The sequence below is a fragment of the Urocitellus parryii genome, chromosome 10 (genome assembly GCF_045843805.1).
Source record: "Urocitellus parryii isolate mUroPar1 chromosome 10, mUroPar1.hap1, whole genome shotgun sequence".
NCBI lineage: Eukaryota > Metazoa > Chordata > Mammalia > Rodentia > Sciuridae > Urocitellus > Urocitellus parryii.
In genome coordinates, this window is record NC_135540.1 from 104159191 (window position 1) to 104165445 (window position 6255).

Consider the following 6255-nt stretch of genomic DNA (forward strand, 5'->3'; position numbering starts at 1 on the left):
CCATTTAAATCACGTGAATAAAAAAAATTTTTGGATCCATTTTTTTTTTTATGAGCGCTCATCATATATGATGTATGGACATATGTACATTCAAACATATAACACAAAACACAAGTGTGCACACATAATATAATACATACAACACATAACATAATAGTAAAGGCCTTATAACTTTTTACAGGTGAAATCTCCATTGCAATGTTTAAAAACTCAATAGTCAAAAAAGAAAACAAATAGAACTGATCAGCAAAACATTAACCTAGGTCTGTATGAGCTCAAAAAACAAAATAGAACTTCATGATATGGGAAAAGGCAATAATAAAACAGATATTGAAAAAAGCATCCTGGTTCTGTCGCAGATGTAAGGATAGCCAAATTGGAGTTTTGGATATCAGCTATTATTGATTTGAGCCAAATCATCTTCTTTTTGGTCTGTAGAATTCGCTTTAGTTAATCTCTCTGGAATCCAAATTGGCTGCTGTTCTCCCTGCGGAAACACACAAACAGACCCCCGACTCCAGACAATCACTGGGTCAGGACTTTAGTTAATCTCTCTGGAATCCAAATCGGCTACTGTTCTTCCTGTGGAAACACACAAACAGACCCCCAACTCCAGACAATTACTGGGTCAGGACCTTGGTTAATCTCTCTGGAATCCAAATATCCAAATATCTGGATCCCAACTATCAACTGCGGAGGTTGGGAGCCTCCTAGCATATGGAGGTGGTGATGTTGGTTGGACACTTACGCCCTCTGATAGAAAGGTGTTAGTAGCAGTGTCCTGTTGTAACTTTTCCCCTGATGGCTTTTTCTGCTTTACACTTTCTTCCTCTGTCTGACTAGTTCGAAAGACCTTCTCTTTTACTTGAATCTTTTCCTCTTTCTGACTAACTTGAGAGACCTTCTCTTTTACTTGAATCAATATGTCTTCTCCTTCCCCTACCTTTGTCTGAATTGAAGGCTTTGGACTAAGCAAACCAGATACGAACGTCCACAATGTCAATGTGCCAACTGGCAGAGTCCCTGGGTTGTTCTTTTCTATTCTTTTTAAATCTTCACCATGATGGTTCCATTGTGATATATCTAACAACTCCTCCTTAAAAAGCCATGGGCTATATTTTTGTATTGTATCAATGTATGCCCTGAGTGTTCTTGATTTTACTGGCATGCCTCCTTCCTCTAACAATTTACTTAACACTCTTTCGGTTTGTTTTTTACTAATTTCTGATCCCCTATTTCTACTATAATACAACCCAACAAGATAATGCCAAAAAAACCCGAGACAGAATGAAATAAAAATGGAACCACAAAAATTCATTATAGCCTTTCTATCCTCCTGACGTGTGCATTCGTCCTTTCTCCCTATCTGTTCCTCAGATGCAAATAGTTTTTCCTCAGATGTGAGCGGTTTTTCTTCCCTCTCACTCATCTCCAGGGACAGGCAACTTAAAAAAAAAATGAAGCAAAACAAAAGAGGAATCTTAGAATGGCTACCCATCCTCTCACCCTTCCCTCAGGAGCGAGCAGTTTACTTACCCTCAGTCGCTCCCCGTGGGAGCCACCAAATGCCACAGTCTGGCTGGGCACAATTCAGGAGCCACTTGTCAAAAGAAACAAACTTTATTTTTAAAACTACAAACGCCAAACAAAACAGCTCCTCAGGAAAAACCCTCAGAGCCCAACTGCCACCACCGGCTTCCACACGCCTCTCACCACACAAACCACACCACCTCCCACAATCCTCCTGCTCTTGAGGCTGATTGGCTGGGTCGCGTGGGCGGAGCCAAAGAAGTCCCCCAATGAGCAGTTCCGTAGTCTGAAGGGCAGGGAAACAGCCCAATGAACATCACCGCAGAGGAGCCAATCAGCTAGATGTTGCTAGGGCCGCTGTGAGCCAATCATCAGCTGGCAGCTTGAAGGGCAGGGAAACAGCCCAATGAACATCACCGCAGAGGAGCCAATCAGCTAGATGTTGCTGGGGCCACTGTGAGCCAATCATCAGCCGGCAGCTGGAAGTTTGCTGGCAGCTGGAAGTTTGCTGGGGCCCCTTTGGCTGTGGCTCTCAACACATCCCTCTGCCCTGGGACTTCACAACGTCTTCCACCCAAATGTCCAAGCACCTTGCAGTCATTCATTCATTCATTCCTGGCAAGACTATTAAGGGTGAACTTGACACACCGATGGCTGCACCTGTCCTGATCTCTGTTCTGCTGGTGGAGTCTGGGGAGATGACTTTCATCTGCCTGCCTGCCTCCAGCATGCAGATCAGTACAGCCTTTGGCACTGCTCCCCGGGCTAGCCCTCATTAACAGGCGCCTGAGGCTTTTGAGTTTTACCTTTGATGTTCTTTCTCCATAGCTGGAACTGGCCCACGGCTTCTGCTCACTTCCCTGGGCCTGAGCTGCCCTAGGTCAATGCTTCTTCTTCTTCTTTTTAGGTCCAACTGTGCTATATGTCTTCCACCCCTTTGCCCATATTATAGACTGAATTTTGCCCCCATCCTGTCAAATTCACCTATTGAAGTCCTAGCCCCCAGTACCTCAGAATGTAACTTTAATTGAAGACAAGATCTTTACAGAGGTAGTGAAGTTACAATGAGGTCATTCTGGGGGGCCCTAATTCAGTATGACCAGTGTTCTTATGAAAATGGGGAAGTTGGAGACAGACAAGGGCAGAGGGAGAATGTTACAGCAAGACTGAGTCATGCTGCAAAGCAAGGAACAGAAGATAAGAGAGAGCCCTGGGGAAGATCTTTCCCTCCAAGCTTCAGAGGGGATCTATTCTGCTAATACTTTGAATTTGGACTTTTTACCTCCAGAACTGTAAACAACCCTTTTTTTTGTTGTTTAAGCCACCTAGTACTTTGCTATGACAGCCCTAGAAAACTAGTGCAGCCCATAGGCAGGAACTGGGCTTTGTGATTCCAATGCCTGTTAGTACTAGGGAGTACCTGATGGGCACCCTACCTCACCAGGCAGAAGCTGAAGAACAGAAACCTACTTCTCTGGGGGAGGCAGTCATGTTGAGGGTTAGAGGAATAGTAGTAGCTACTAGTCCTGAAAAGTTCTGCAGGTGGATGGTGTCTCACTCTCTACATTTTGTTCATTTATTATTTTCAAGTATTCATCATAGAATGTCATCACCCTGTAGATGGAGCACAGTGGATTTCAAAAGTAACAAAAATATATTCAGTCTATTTCCCCTTGACTTCTTCTTACTCTCGTTCTTTTTTTCAATCGCACCCTTTATTTCTTAGATTTTTCCTCTCTTCTCTCCTCTCCCTCTCTTTGGCCTCGTTTTCTTTGCAGTAGCCAGAGTCAGCAGGGTGACTCCTCTTCCTATGCTACTAGCTTCAGGGACTTTCTGTTATAGCCAGCATGAAACCCAGACTCCTTACCAGGGTATCCTCCTCTTAAAAATGGTAAGAATGGTGAGGGGATTGCTTGCTTCTTATCGGCAGGGAATTGTCTCCTGTGCCCTGAATCATCTTCCCTTCTTGCATGCACGAGTTGAGTAGATGCTTGAATTCAAATATAGAAAGGCAATTTGCAACTTATAGATAATAGAGTGTATATGTATACACTTATACATACATATAAATGTTTATAGGTATATACATATAAAACACTCTATGTATATAATACCTTCTAATTTCCATGTCCTAGTCTACCTGCTTTTTATATTGATTGATTTAAGCCTTAACCTTCTGGAGGAAGGTACTCATTTTGCCCATTTTTTAGAGGGAACATTTATAGAGAACTCAAGTGGTTTAAGATCTTACCACTAGTGAATGCCAGACTCCTATCAGAAAGAGAACACATGGGCTGGGTGTGTAGCTCAGTGGCAGGGCGTGTGCTTAGTGTGCGTGAAGTCCTGGGTTCAAGCCCCAGAAGCAAGACAACAACAAAAGCATGCAGTAAAATAATGAATAAGGGGCAAACTGAATTTGTAGGTGTTGAAGAGAGCCAATGGAGCCCTTGGCATCCTTCAAAGAGCCGATCAGACTGGGAAAGGAAAGCTGTATCCAATAGTGTTAATTAAGGTATGTCCTTTCTCAGCATTCTGTGATAGATGCAGATTCCTGTGGTTCTGAACACAGGGACAAGGCACATGTGCTGTGGACTATTTCACTAAGATGACTTCTTTAGAAGGATGAAGTCTGAAGGAAGAAAAATTTATATTCACTCAATAAATCATGTAAGCAAAACTCTATGTCCCAACCCCCATCCATTGAGAATGATCTGCTTCTCCCCACGGTCCTACTCTCATCCCTGCCAACAGAAGATGTCTCAGGGTTTGTTCCTTTATTATTTTTCAAGTTAATAGACTTAAATTTTTCCTTTGGTATCAGGGATTGAGTCCAGCCTGCAAGGCACGGACTCTACAATTGAGCTATATTCCAGCCCCCTTTTCAATTTTTTAAATTTTGAGACAGGGTCTTGCTAAGTTGCTAAGGCTGACCTTGAACTTGTGATCCTCCTGCCTCAACCTCTGGAGTAGATGGGATTATAGGCCTGTGCCACGATAGCCAGCCAATAGATTTAATTTTTTTTAAGAACAGTCTTAAGTTTATGGAAAAATGAGCACAAAATATAAAGAGCTTCCATAATGTTATAATTAACATACTACTTACAGTCCGTAGTTTACATAGTCGTGAACTCGCAGTGTGCACTCTGTGGATTTGGACAAATGCATATTGCCCTGCCGACACCACTACAGTATCACATACAATAGTTTCACTACCTTAAAAATCCTCTGTGGTCTGCCCATTCTTTCTCTCTGCTAACCTCTGTCAACCACGGATCTTTTTACTGCCTCCAGTAGTTTTGCCTTTTCCATACAGAGCATGGCCTTTTCAAATTGGATTCTTTCACTTAGGAACATGCATTTAAAATTCCTCCATATCTTTTTGTCTTGACACTTTATTTCTCATCCTAGATGAGAGCTATCTACATGGGAAATGGTGCCTTTTCATTCTCAGCTACACAGTTTGTACATCACTATGGCAAGTTAGCGTCAGTCTTTTAAGGTTTCAGAAGGCCACACTCTTATTTGGCTGAAGGTCTTGTATCTGTCTTGACTTATGACCTGGACACTTGCACTAACCACTGTAGAAACCCACCATGGTAAATGCATTCTAAAACACTCTCCTTTCTGCTTTCCTCTTGCTCCACCTTATTTTCACACCATTTATTTTTTTTCAGTCATCACTGTGGTCATAGAATTCTTTTTTTTTTTTCCCCAGCCACGGGCAGGGGCAGTTATTCAGTGGAGAGTGAGTAACAAACTGATACGAGAGGTAGGGAGATATTCTTCGTTGTATGGGTTCTGTCCAGTACAACCAACTGTCCTGGGTCATCGTTGCTGGTCCTAGCTTTAGCCATCTTTCTCAGGTGAAAAAAATAATTGGTTTAAGCTTTTGAGATGTCTGCCTGGCACAAGAAAATGCCAAACTACTTGGAAGAGATTGATGGTACAGAACTTAAAAAGGTACAGAACTGGGTCTAACAGGTCACAGAACTCACAGTGAAGCAACCTGCTATGAAAGACCAAATCAGGAAGATGTGATATGAGGAACAGATAATAGAATGGAAGACTGAAAGAATAGGAAACCAGCCTGTTCAAGATGATCAGAGATGCGGTAGGTAGGATGAAAATCCTAGGAAAGAATGCACTATTAGGAAAAGACCAGGCAAGTTTTATAATGTCAAATAGAATGTCTAGAAAAGAAAAAAAAAAGGTGATTGAATCGACAATTAGAGTAGAAAAGAAAGATAGTGTCTTGAAGTTAGTGCAGATAGTGTCAAGAAATAGCACAAATTGACAGGGATAGAAAATGAGAGAAGAAACATGGGGGTGAAGGGAGGGTGTGTGTGTGTGTGTGTGTGTGTGTGTGTGTGTGTGTGAGAGAGAGAGAGAGAGAGAGAGAGAGAGAGAGAGAGAGAGAGAAGGAGAGAGAGAGAGAAGGAGAGAGAGAGAGAAGGAGAGAGGGAGAGGAGAGCACACATGCACCAGTGAGTCTGAGTCAATCACTGGGATAGGAAAGAAAAAAGAACATGGAATGGATAAAGTTTGAGAAGATAGTGTCTGAGAATTTTTCCAAACTGATTAAAAATGTGACTCTTCATGTTTAAGAAACATAAGGAAACTTGAGCCAATTAAATTAAAAAGAAGCATCTGGATACAGAAATGAAATTAACGTTAGAGACAACACATATACACAAAAGCCTAAATGCAGCCAGAGAAGGAAGACAA